Below are 13,677 nucleotides of genomic sequence, written 5' to 3'. Positions count from 1 at the left end.
CAAAAAATAACAGTGTCGCCCTATTTAGTTTTGATCCCTCCCCAAACAGAGGAAAACGTAAACATTTCTTGTAAGCCTACACTCTTTTACAGAAACAATCTTATTATTCCATCTACACTTACTCGCTGCTATTCTTCTATAAGGTAAAGCTTTTCCTCCCCCATCTTTTAAGTATAGCACATAGATTATTCTCCATGTATACTACATGTATATTATATGGATTCTTTTCTCTTTCAGTATAATACATTATACTCATTAGTCTTTCTAAGGTTCCATTGGTCTCCAAATTGACCAGGGGACCTTTTCAAGCTGGCTTCTGTGAACTTCTGGTTTGTGTCAGTTAATCTTTGGACACAACAAGATGATCCATGCTCACTGTACTTTTACTCCCTCAACCCCAAATCAGGCATTTCTACAAGGAATCCTAGAAAATAGTATTTAGAAACGAAGCAGTAGATGTGCTTCCTGCGGTGGGGTATTGCTGCTTCTAGACCTGTCAGTGGTTAGGGTTAATATGGATAGCTCTAATTCCAAGCCAACACCATATGGTTCCTCCTCAACTTTTCCCATTTCATATTTTTATCCTCCTTCTTCCAAGTTGATAACCTTAATTTCTGACAATATCAATGTTTTTACTAATTTGCTCTATCCTACAATACACACAAGACAGCTTCTGAATTATACACCAATTCTACCACAAACAACAAACCTACTAAGTAAAGTTTAAGACGTCCTTAGGATATACCCCGCTATGAAGTGTACAGACAAGCACTGCTTTCAAAATTTACTTGCATTAATTACATTCTATGTGGTTATACTATCATTTGATATATAGTTAAAAATCATTTGTTCTGTTTTTGTTTTTCAGTTTTAAGGTTAGCTTTTTCATCTTCTTTTGGAATATATAAAACACTGACATGGTTTGTAAAATTAAAACTGTATTAAGCTACTTTTAGAAAAAAGCTCTCTATACCTTAGACTCCATTTCCAGGCACCCCTAGATAAAAACATTTTCATTATTTTCTGGCCTATCCTTCCTGCAGAACAAATATACCTATTTCTCCTTTTCCTTACACAAAAGATAGCATACTATGCATATGCTGTTTTATACTTTGCTATTCTTACACACAAAAACATATCCCAGAAATAACTCCATATTGATTCATATAGGTATTCTTCAATTAATGGCTGCAAAGTACTCCAGTGCGTGTTTGTGTTAAATGGTCATTCTTAAATGTGGGAAATGGGGTCCAATCATTGTGGAATCATTAACCCTTGTGATCAAACACTCATTTTACAAGAATGGACAAACTTTAGGAGAGGGAAGGTGGTTTTGAGAGCCATTTAGAGGAGAGTAAGAGGGAGGAATGGATCTCAGAAGGACCCACCTGTAGGAAGATGCTGCTCAGCCCAGTGGCCAAACCTCCTTCCTCTGCCCTAATAGATCCAAGTGCAGCTACAGCTTAACCCACCCGGGGATCTTGTCAGAATTCTGGGGCCCTCTAAGAGTTCTCTCCCCAAAGAAGGTCTCCTTCCCTCCACCCAATTGAATTGCCTCTGCACTGGGATCTGAAGCATCTTTCAGTTTTCTTTTCTTTCCTTCTTTTTTAAATATAAGGAACACACGGATATGTTCTCTTCGTAAGTTACATGATTTTAAAAAAAATGTATAGGGAAAAAATTCAATTCCTGTCTTCCACACTAACTTCCCTAAGGGTAACAAGATGTAAACCACAGCTCTGGCTCATTTATAATTCCCTACTGAATCTGACTAGTGTACTTCAGCCTAAGGGTCAAAATCTTTCCTCCTCTCCCTCCCCACACAATGAGTCTAAGACCCCACCCTCTACTCAAAAGAGTTATGAGTTTCCAGGCGCTCAGATGCTGGGCTGTGCAGATACGGTGGCCAGAGACCTTTGGCAGAGTCTCTGGACCACAGGAAGTTTAAAAACAAGAGGGCTGGCTGCAGAAAGTTGGAGGTTCTGTGATCCTCAGGCTCATATTTGTGGGACTATCCACACATTCTGAACCTGAAAACACTAGAAAGTTGCTTTTTCAACCTCTTGCTTGTAGCCAAGAGAGGAGCATAGTTCCACGACCCTCACTCCCCCTCGCCCCCATGTCTATTGGAGTCGGTAGTTTGTTGGACTTTCAAGGTTCTGAGTATGGCCCAGCGTCCTTTGAATTTCTGGGCATCTAGGCTCCGCGGATCACTGAGCAGTACCGGACGTAACCACCAGGGGGCGATACGAAGAACCATCTCTTTTTTCCAACCAGGGAGGTAGAGGAGAGAAGTGCAGGCGGCTCGAAGTCCTCGGATTTGACCAAGCCGACCAAGCCAGGAGACAAGCCGAACCCGAGGCTGATTATTTTGGAGTCGCCCCAGCTCCGCGATGGCCCTGGGCGAGCGGAAGTCACACACTGCCGAGGCCTCGAGCACTGACAAAGTGTCCTGACCCGAGAAGCAGTTGGGCTTCTCGAATTTATGGGGAACGTGCCTCACCTTCCTGTCAAACCGAGGCCGCTCTTCCCGATGTTCTGATAGCCTGTGCTGTGTACTGGGGCAGGAGCAGAAAATGAGGCGGAGTGGTTGCGAAAGAGATGAGGGAAGCTGGGAGACAGCAAGGAAAGCCGGGAGGAGACAAACGGGGTCGAGGATTGAACTGGAGGAGGAGGAGGGCGGGGCAATCCCAGGAAGACCCAGGGGCTGTACTGAGGGTCGTCAGAGTTCCCAGGGCGGGAAGAGGACAGTTGAAAACGAAGAAAGGAACCCTTTTTTTCCTGACGGGAATTTTACCTCAGGGCAGAAAACTCTAGAAATCCCGGCAGAGCAGGTGGATTTGGGGAAGATCTAAAAGCCCTTCCCGTGGCTCATCCCCGAGTGGACTTCGTCTCATCTACGACGTAGAAACCTGCAGAAACGCGCCGAGGGAAGGCGAGTGACGCGCCTCCTGGCGTCGCGGAGGAAGCGGGCTGGGGGCGGGGTGAGGAAGCGCCCGGCAGGAGGCGGGTCCTGGGCCCGCGGGGCCGCGCGCCGCCTGAGGCCGCCCGCCGCCTGGCTCCGCGGGGGGAGCGGCGGACCGGCTTGCGGTTCCATGGTGTAATGGTGAGCACTCTGGACTCTGAATCCAGCGATCCGAGTTCGAGTCTCGGTGGGACCTTCCCTTTAGGCCGCGCCCAACCGTCTTTTATCCTTCAGCCTGAACACCGTTGCTGCCGCATAGCGAACACCCGCCTCAGATACGCCCTGAGTAGACGCGACGCCTTCCGCGTCCCCCTCCGTCCTAACCTGGGTACCGGGTGGTCTGGGTCCCGGGAAGGAAGCTCCGCGTCCCTCCCGCTACTGTCGCCTCCTCCTCAGGAATGGGAGTCCCAGAAACCGGCTTCTTGGAGCGGCACGGTCCAAAAGGTCGTGGCGGGCAGGTTGAAGAACAGAGTCCGCGGTGACCCCGCTGGGCTCGCCTGGCTCTTCCTGTCGTAAGGCATCGAAGGCCCCGGATCCCGCCGCCAAAGGGCTCAGAGGCCAAGCCAGTGCCACCCCCTCGTCGCGTCACCTTGGGTCCCAGGGGTAAAGGGCAGAGGCTGCGCCCCCTGAACCCTGCAGCGCAAGGGGCTTCACACTGCATGTCTTGTAGCTGCACCGATGTCCTGTTTCTACATAGGTGGAAAATAATTTAAATATGAAATAGTGTTTTTTAGCTCAGTCGTGGGGTGATGAGACAAAATTTGAGTCATGAGTTCAAGCAGAAGATAGGACGCATTTCGTTGTATTTTCTTCGGTCCTTTCCTACTGGCTACCATTGGAATCCCGAGCTTCTGAGTCTTTGTTGAGGCCAGTAGGGGCCACAGTTGTCCTAAACTTTGTACTTCAGTCTGGGGGAATTTCCTCCTTAAACCCTAAACTCTGCCCCCAAAAGCGATCTCAGATGAAGATTTCAGGTCCCCGATCCACGGCCGCCTGACTCAGACTCCTCCTGGAGCGAAAGTGAGATGAATCAGATCAGTTATGAGGGCCGAGTCCCGGACCTACGAGGCTCCCCCTTAAATCTGCCCGACTCTGCTTCAAGAAGACACCATTGGAAAAGAAGGCCACGATCACTTAATTCTATTAATAGAAAAATTTAGACGAGAATTTTGAAGGGCTGTTTTACTTAGTGAAAATGTCTTCTACCACCTAAGAACCTTGATCCACCCAAGAATGTTTTTTACCCAGAAGGCCTGAAGCTGCTCCATGTTTATTTTTGCTATATTTTCTTTTGCTTTTTTCTGGGGATACGGTAGATAATGTAAATTCTTTGTAATATGTGTGATCCTTAATTTAGGCACTCCGTTGGCTTCCTGAAAGTTGAATGGCACATATCTCCTCCTCCTCACCCCCACCCCTCTTCTATTCCCTTGCAGACTGCCGGCCTGCTGGGCCTGAGGAGGTTCAGAACAGCAGAGACCATCAAGTCAAAGATTACTAGCTGGAGATTACATCGTCAGGAACGTGCACATCTAGGGATTTGAGGTCTGTCCAGTAGACTGTGTAAAGGAAAATTTCATGGAGGTGATCAATAGGCTTCTGCACAGCAATCCAGAAATTTCTACTCCTAAACCCTCATTCAGGTCCTCTACCTCCTCTTCTTAAGGAACATTTAGTCCTTTTAAAATTTTTATTTTTAAAATGAAATTTCAAGTTTATAAGTAGGCGCGGTTCTCCCCTCTATATCTGCCAGCCATCTCCAGCTGCCAATATATTAGGCATCCTGGGTCTCTAACATATCCCTACCTCTTTCCTGGAATTTCCCCATCTACTTCATAGAGAATATATCCCTTCCTTTCTTTATCCCATTAAAACTGCCCTGGACAGACCAGGATGGGCCCCTCACCAGTCTTACCACACCCCGCTCATGTCCCTTTGGGAGGGGAGATTCTGCTTTGCCTGTAGTGCCTTCCCTGTCCCCAAAATTGCAGCTCTAGCACCTTGTTAAGTTCACTTATTAATTCTGGCAGGGTTGTTGTTGTTGTTTTTGTTTTGGGTTTTTTTGGGTAGACTCCTTAGAATTTCCTACAGGCACAATTATGTCAAGGCAAATTTACTTCTTCCTTTCTTGTGTATATGCCTTTTACTTAATATTCTTGCCTTACTGCTCTGGCTAAAACATCTAATTCAATGTAGAACAGAGTGGTGAGAACTGGTATTTTTCCTTTTCTCCATGTTTGGAAGACGGTATTCATTTGATTTGAAGTTAGGTGTAGGTTGTTCATAGATGCCCTTTATCAGATTAAGGTTTTTTTTTTTTCTATTTCTGATTTGTTTAGAACTTTAAACATGAATGGATGTTGAATTTTGTGAAATGCTATTTTTGCATTTTAAAAAATGATCAAGAATTTTTGCCTTAATTTTGTTAATGTTATTAATTACATTGTTTAATATTCTACTGTTACAAGTAATGTTCCATTCCTAAGATATACTCTACTTGGTCATGATGTAACATCCTTTTTATATGTTATTGGATTTAGTTTGCTAATAATTTATGGTGATTTTGTATCTATATTCATGATATTGATCTGTAGTTTTCTTACCTTGAAATGTCCTTGTATGGCTGTTTTGGAATGAAGTCCTGCTGGTCTCATAAATGAGTTTAGCAGTGTAATCTTCTTTTCATATTATCTGAAAATCTTTGTGTAAGATTGTTATTATTTCTTCCTTAAATGTTTGATAAAATTCACCAGTGATGCCATATGGGCCTAGAGTATACTTTGTAAGAAGACTTAAAATTATATATTCAATTGCCTTCCATATATAGAGTTCTTCAGATATTTCATTTCTTCATATATTAATTTTGATAATTTATTTTTCAAGACATTTGTACATCTAAGATGCAAGTTTTAGTGGCCTAAATGGTTTTCATAATATGTCCTTACAATAAGATACACAGCAATATCTTATTGTAACATCTTAGGATCTGTGGTGATATCCTCTGTTATTTTCTGATATTGCTAATTAGTGTTCCTCTCTCTCTCTCCCTCTCTCTCAGTTAGTCTTGCTAAAGATATATCAAGTTTATTAATTTTTTTCCAAGAATCTTCTTTTCTTCTTTTTCCTTATTGTTTCAGCACTTTGTATTTTGTTTCTATCTTTATTATTTCCTTCATTCTACTTACTTTGGTTTATTTCCCTCTTCTTTTCATAGCTTCTCAAGGTAGAAACTCAGACAGAACATTGATTTTATCCCTCCGTTCTTTTCTAATGTAAGCATTTAGAGATAGAAACAGTCCTCAAAGGACTTCCTCAGCTTTGTCCTATCAATTTTGATATGTTGCTTTTCAATTATCCCTCAGTTCAAAATAGTTTCTAATTTCCTTTGTAACTTTTTTTAACCCATGGATTTTTAAAGAAATATGTTGCTTCATTTCAAAATATTTGGAATGTTTTAGATTTTTTAAATTGTTGATTTATAATATAATTCTATTGTGGTCAGAGTACATCCTCTGAATAAAATCCTTAAGATGTTTTTGAGATTCATTTCATGGTCTAGATTATATAGTCAATTTTAATGAATGTTCCAGGTAAACTTGAAAAGAATATGTATTCTGCAACTGTTGGGTATAACGTTCCATAAATCTTGATTTTTTTCAAAGCTTCAATAGCTTTTCAGTTTTTTTCTTGTTCTACCAATTACATCAGGATGCATGTTTAAAACTCTTAACTATGATTGTAGATTTCCTTCAATTCTGTCAACTTTTCTTCATAAATTTTAAAGCTCTCATATTAGGTACATACACCTTTAGGAATTTTGTGTTTTCTTGAAGTACTGACCCCTTTATCATTATGAAATATCTTTCTTTAGCTTTGTTAATACTCCTTCTCTTGAAATCTATTTTGCCAATGTTGTATTTTGTACTATGTCAACTTGGTTAAGTTGAAATTATGTTCCCCAGAATCTCTGACTATGTAGTTCTGAGTTAGAGTTGTCTCAAAGAGAAATTTTGACAAAAGAGGAATATGTGTGAGATCTGGAAACAGTTATTCTCTGAGGATTGTCAAAGTTAGATGTGGAAATGGACAGATGAAGACATGCTGTTGAATTCCAGCTCTCTTTTGCTCTCCTTTGTTCTACATCTAGCTCTTACTCCTGACTGTTGGCTAAGCTGACCAACAGTGGTCCTGGGCCCATCACCAGAAGTTTGGTTTCAGACTGGAAAAGCAACAGTTTCTCAATTACTTTTATGTCAGCTCTCTCCTTGTTGCCACACTTTGGCAACTAGACATGCCTTCTTTCAAAGATTAACTGATTGGTGACTCCTCTGATCGTAAAACTCTCCCTTTAAGATCTTCCCTTCCTCAACTTTTCCTCAAATTCCTATAATAAACAAACAAACAAACAAATTGATTCTCTGAGAAGTTCAATAAAACAAAGAAGCTTCTACTGATGTTGATTAGGAAAAAAAGAGAGAATATACAAATTACCAAGCACTGACATGGAATACCACCACAGACCATGCAGACATCTAAATGATAAGGGAATTTTACAAACCACCCTGTACACAAAACTTCAACCACCTTTAGGAAGTGGGCCAATTTCTTGAATACCCCAAAGTGCTAAAACTCACACAAAATACCTTGAATAGTAAAATAACTATTACTGATATTGTATTCATAATTAAAAAAGAAATCTCCAGGCCCAGACAGATTCACTAGGGGATTCTACAAAACATTTAAAGAAGTATCACCAATACTGTATAATCTCTTTCGGGAAGTGGAAGAGGAAGAAACACCAACTCATTTTATGAAGCCAGCGTTTTCCTGATACCAAAACCAGTCAGAGATCCTGCAAAAAGTATAGATAATATCCATCATGAACATAGATGTAAAAATTGGTAACAAGACATTAACAAATTCAACCCAGCAATATATAAAATGAATACAGCACAATAGGGTTTATCTCAGGAATGTCAGGCTGGTTCAACATTAGGAGGTTTAGTATTGTAATTCACCACACTAATAGTCTAAAAATCTAAAACCACACAATCGTATCAATTGATGCAAAAAAGGTATTTGACAATATGCAACATTCATTCATGATGAAACTCTCAGTAAATTAGGAGTAGAAGGAAGCATCCTCAACCTGTAAAGAGTATCTACAAAGAAATTTCAGTTAACATCATACTTAAAGGTGAAAGACTGAATGCTCCCCCAAGACTGGCAACAAGGGAAGACTGTCTACTCTTATTACTCCTGTCAACATTGTGCTGAAAGTGTTAACCAGGGTAATAAGGCAAGAAAAAGAAAAGGCATCCACTTTTGAGAAGAAGAAATAAAACTGTCCCTAAATCATAGATATTTGTCCATATAGAAAATCCCAAGGGATCTGGAAAAAAAGAACCCAAACTACTTTAATAAGTGAGTTTAGCAATGATGTAGGATACAAGGTCAACATACAAAAAGCAAATGTATTTCTATGTACTAGCAATATACAAACTGGACAACAAAAATTTAAAAATAATACCATTTAAAGTTGTTCCCCTCAAATGAAATTCTTAAGCATAAATCTAGCAAAACATGTACAGGATCTATAAATGACAACTAATAAAAACAGATAAAATAACACCCAAACTAGTGGTAAAATATACTGTGTTCATGGATTGGAAGACTCAATAGAGAAAGATCTATGTTCTCCCCAAATCGATCTATAGTTTTAATACAATAACAATCAAAATGCTAGCAAAAGTTTTTGTAGCTATAAATAAATTCTCATTTTTTGGATCTGGAATGGCAACAAAAATTAAATTAAAAAGACCTAGAAGAGCTAAAAAAAATTACTGTAAAAGGAGAATAAAGTTAGAGGAATCACACCACCCAATTTTAAGACTTACTATAAAGCTACAGTTAGCAAGATACTGTGGTATAAGCAAAGGGACAGACACAAAAATCAATTAAACAGAATAAAGGCCCTAGAAATAGTACAGAAATATGGCCAACTGATTATTGACAAAGATGCAAAAGCAATTCAGTAGATTGCTTTTTATTTTTTCTTTTCAACAATTGTGTTGGATTAATTAGACATCCATATTGCACTTAAACTGCACAACTTATACAAAAACAAACTCAAAATGGAGCATAGACTAACTATAAAATGTAAAACCAGAAAATTTATAGAAGAAAGCAAAGAAGAAATTCTTCATGACTTGGGGTTAAGCAGTGTTCTTAGGTATGTCACCAAAAGCATGATCCATTAAAGAAAAATATCAGTAAGTTGTATTTTGTTGAAATTAAAAATGTTTTGCAAAAAAAAAAAAAAACTTCAGAGAATGAAAAGCTATGGATTGAGAGAAAAAAATTAGCAAATCACAAATATGACATAGGACTTGGGACCTAAATATATATAAATAATAAGGAAACAAAAACAGTAAAAAAAAAAAAAGGCAAAAGACATTAGTACACATTTCAGTGGAAGATATAAGTGCATAAAAAGATGTTCAACATCTTTAGGCATTAGGGAAATGCAAATTAAAACCACAATGAGATACCACTACACAACTAGTAGAATGACAATACCAACTGGCTAGGATAGAGAGCAACTAGAATTCTCATACATTGCTGGTGAGAATACAAAACGGTGCAGTCACTCTGGAAAAGATTTGGCAGTTTCTTACAAAGTTAAGCATAGTTACTATGTGATCTAGCAAGCCTACTCTGGGCAATCTTTTTACCTCAGACAAATGAAAACATTCACACAAAAATCTCTAAAGGAATGTTCATAACAGCTTTACTTGTAATAGCCCAAAAGAATCATCAAATATTCTTCAATGGGTTAATTGATAGACAAACTGTGGTATACCAATTGGATGGGATACTCCACAATAAAAAGGAACTGTTGATGTGCACGACAACCTGTGGACAAATCTCAAAGTCACTGTGTTGAGTAAAAGAAGCCAGTCTCAAAAGGTTACATAGTATATACTTTCACTTTTAAGACATTTAAAAAAGAACTATGGTGATGAATGGATCAGTGGTTGTCAGAACTTTTATTTGTGGGGAGATGTGACCAAGGAGAGAGCAGGAGGAAATTTTTCCAGGAAAAGAAACTGTTATGTATTCTTGATTACGGCAGTGACTACACAGATCTACGTATATGTTAAAATTTATGGAGAATTTTTACCAAGAGAGAAAGGGGAAAGTCAGTTTCACCCTATGATTAAAACATCTACAGAAGTCACACACTATGTGATGAAAAGCAGGGATTTTTGTCTTCTACCTATTAGTAGATCAGTTGCCCAAACTTTTCAAAAAAGAATTAGCTTTCCAAGGCAATGCTGGATGCTTTTCTTCAGAGTCTTGGTAATAAGTTAAAGTTAGTGGTCCCAGTTTCACGGTCTCTGTGATCGCCTTGCCTTCTTCATAGACTGTCAGGCCCTTAGGCTGTGTTTGCCTGGTCTGGAGCTGGGGCTGGCAGGAAGCAGGCACCTTCGCGCCAGGCTACTTGGAGCGTTTCCTGCTGTTAGGCGCGTCCTGGCTCCCAGCCCTGAGCCGAGGCTGGGAGTTCCCGCCCACGCGGGGTCTTGAGAACCTGACTCTACTGTTCCGGAGTCTCCAGTTTCAAAGCGGGAAATCATACTAGATCGCCGGCTTTAACGGGGATTTAAAAGAGGAAAATAGCAGCGCGTTAGATAATTTCATAATAATTCAAGCCAAAGTTGCTGCGTTCGCAACGCAGAGTTCGACCTGCTGTGCTGTAGATGAGTGTTATTATTTGACACAAGTAGCCTCAACGCTTTCTTACTGGTCTTTCTTTCAGTGACCAGAGTTGGTGTCTCTTGGCTTTCTTTTCCTTTCCAGTCCCTACACCCTTTCTTTCTCACACTCCAAACTGCCCTCCAACTCACTCCCACCCACTTTCTTCTCGTCAGCATTCCTTGTTCACTCTTCTCCTTGCCACCGGCGTCCCCTAGGCTGAGAAAGCCGCGTTGCCCGGGATGGGGAGCTCAGTGACATCCCAGGTGGCATCCTGTAGACTTTTCCGATTGGGACCTTGACCTGGTTCTAAATTAGTGGCACGTATAAAGGTTTTAAAGAGTGGCTGCCTTTGAAAAACCTTTCAAGTCCCCCCATTCCGGGGATTCTCTAGGACTAAAATGTTAAGTCCATAGTGGAATTCTTGGTGCCTCTTGCGTCTCCTCCAGGTCCCTTGGGCGGAATGCACTCTTTAACCGAGCATTTATTGGGCGCCTAATAGGTACCACGCAGTGGTTTAGGAGAGGGGCTGCATCGTGAGCAAACCCAAGGTCCCTCCCTGGTGGAGTTCACGACTAGAGTCACGGAGGCGGGCAGAGCTGTAGAGGCGCAGCAGGCTGGTGTTTCACGCGCGCGCCCACCCGCGGGGATCTGCGGAGGAACTCGTGGAGCACAAAGGTGAAGTGGCGCAAAGAACCGAAAAATGGATGACTTCAGACTGAGAGGCTGTGGTTGTCACCCGGGGCCTTGCGTTCGATCGATCGTCAGAGTCCTCCACGCCTTCGGGCTCCGTATCAACGCTCAAACCTGCCTGATCACAGGACTCGGCCTCGATGTCTCCCGCGTCCCCAAATTTCTGAAGCGGGGAGCCAGGTTAGGCATAACAGAGGAGTTGAGGGTGCCCTAGCTTGGGGGTAGAAAACACTTTTCTGTACCTCTGTACAATAAGACAATTGTGTTTAATACATTTTCCTAGTTTCATGTTAATAGTGAAGCTCTCTTACCCTCAAGCTTCTCTTCCTCTCCTCTCAAGGCTCTAGTTCCTCAGGCACCTCTAGCAAAGAATGTTGTTTTAAACAAAAAATTCATTTTAGAACTCCAGAGTCTACCTAATCCACACCCACCATGCATCCTCCCCTACTTTTCCAGAGGCTAAGTTTTTACAGCCTAGCATATTTGGAACACTGGAAATTCCTAAAACGGAGAACAACAGAACTCGGGTCACATCTGTGGTGAAGTCCGGCTCCAGGTGGGAAATCTAATCAGTGGAACAAGTTACTTGACTTTTCTGTGTCTCCATTTCCACATATAAAATGAGTACTTTGGTTATCCAAAGTCAAATGAGATTTGCAAGTAAAGCCCTGAGCCCAGTGCCTCTCACATAGTAAATGTTCAATATGTGTTAGCTTTTAGCAGCACCGTTGCTATCAGTATTTTCATTATCTGCTTTGTTCTTTTAAACTAATATCTTTCTTGATATAAATGGATTTTTAATCAGTCTCTAATTGATGATCATTAAATTGGCTCCAATATTTATTATTACAAATACTGCTGCAGGGATCAGCTGTCACTTGTTTGTTTCTCTATGGATTCCTGAAAATGGAATTTCCAGATCAAAATATGTGTTCATTTCTAATTTTGCTAATTCCCTGCCTAATTACCCTGAAAATAAGATGTAGTAGGTCATATTCCAATGTTTTATAAGAATGTTCTTTTCTCTACCATTTTGCCAAAGGTGGGTAGTACTTACCTACTATTTCCTTGAACTTATTTTTGCCATCATTTTTATATTCACCACAGAGAGAACACGTTCCGTACATGACACAAAACTCTGAAAAGCATCATTAATATGGTTACATACAAATTTATATTCAAGATACAAACAATGAACTTTAAATACACACACAAGTACATATGGCAAAGGAATTATTTTGTATTTAGGATATATTTTTATCAAAGTTATGTATACCTGTAAATTTGTTCAGAAAAACAGTGGTCCTGTGATGTACTCTCACAAATTTTCATCATACATAACCAGTTATTTAGTTATGTTCTTATCTCTAAGTAAATATTTCTAATCTTTGATTTTCAATCATACTTTGATGGGTCAATTATTATATTATCTATTTATGCTCGAGTCACAGTTCAGCCACACAGGATATAAATAGCAGGAACAAAAGACCAGGGTCTTCAGGGATACTTTCAAATGGATAAATCAGAAGTTTAATTAATCTTTTCTGTCACCCCTCCTCTATTTTCATATTCCAGAGAAGTACCAAATTTGATTGGTTCAGCTTGGGTCAAGTGCCCTCTCCTTGAGCGAATGAGGGCAGGGCACCTTCACGAACAGTACCAGGAAAACATAATCCAAAGAGGGAACAGAATTCCCAGAAAGAAAATGCTTGGGTGCTGGGTAGGCAACAACAAGAACACACAAAAGACCGTATCAGTCAGTGATGGGTATATGTAGTAGAGGAGGATGCAGGGTGAGGGGAAAAAATTGTTGAGAGATGTGGCTCTTGGATATGCCTGTATAAGTTGAAGCTACAGACACCTATTGGGGGCTGCAGAGGGGCTAGGAGCTGAGAATTTATTCTTCCCAACCTGAGGAGACTGGTGAGAGGGCTGTTTTGGTTACCAGGCAGAGACTGGGCCTGAGCTAGGTGGGAGAAGAAAGGAAGGCGAAGTTCATTCTTGAAGTAGAGGAAAGCCTGGAGCAGGCATCTTGATAGAGATTGAGGCTACCATCACCACTGGCAGTTGCAGATAGTGGGCCAGATAAGGGTATTAAATCTATGTATAAACTTGCAGTTCCACTGAAAGAATAGCTTCTAGTAAAGGTTCCTTGTGGAGAGGAAGTAGAAGACCTGATGGGAGGCAGGGTTCAAAAAGGAACGTCTGTGGTGCTATGGAGAAAGCCTGTTGATTAATCCTGATTGGTTCCTTGCTCAGACTCC

At 40.8% G+C, this 13,677-nt stretch overlaps 1 protein-coding gene and 1 non-coding gene across 2 annotated transcripts in view; one reads left to right on the top strand and one right to left on the bottom strand.

The window, feature by feature from the left end:
• Positions 1-2,928, bottom strand: part of ZDHHC7 (zinc finger DHHC-type palmitoyltransferase 7) — a 65,353-nt gene extending 62,425 nt beyond the window's left edge. The window contains exon 1 of the mRNA XM_031457954.2: positions 2,798-2,928. The gene's annotated coding sequence lies outside the window, so the exon portion shown is untranslated. The remainder of the gene's footprint in view (positions 1-2,797) is intronic.
• Positions 2,929-3,089: 161 nt separating this feature from the next.
• TRNAQ-CUG (transfer RNA glutamine (anticodon CUG)) lies at positions 3,090-3,161 on the top strand. The gene has a single exon. It is a non-coding gene; the product is annotated as a tRNA-Gln (tRNA).
• The last annotated feature ends 10,516 nt before the right edge of the window (positions 3,162-13,677 follow it).

Source organism: Camelus dromedarius, chromosome 9, assembly GCF_036321535.1.
Source record: "Camelus dromedarius isolate mCamDro1 chromosome 9, mCamDro1.pat, whole genome shotgun sequence".
Lineage (NCBI taxonomy): Eukaryota > Metazoa > Chordata > Mammalia > Artiodactyla > Camelidae > Camelus > Camelus dromedarius.
The sequence above is the reverse complement of the archived record's forward strand: the minus strand, read 5'-3'. Positions and strand labels throughout refer to the sequence as shown.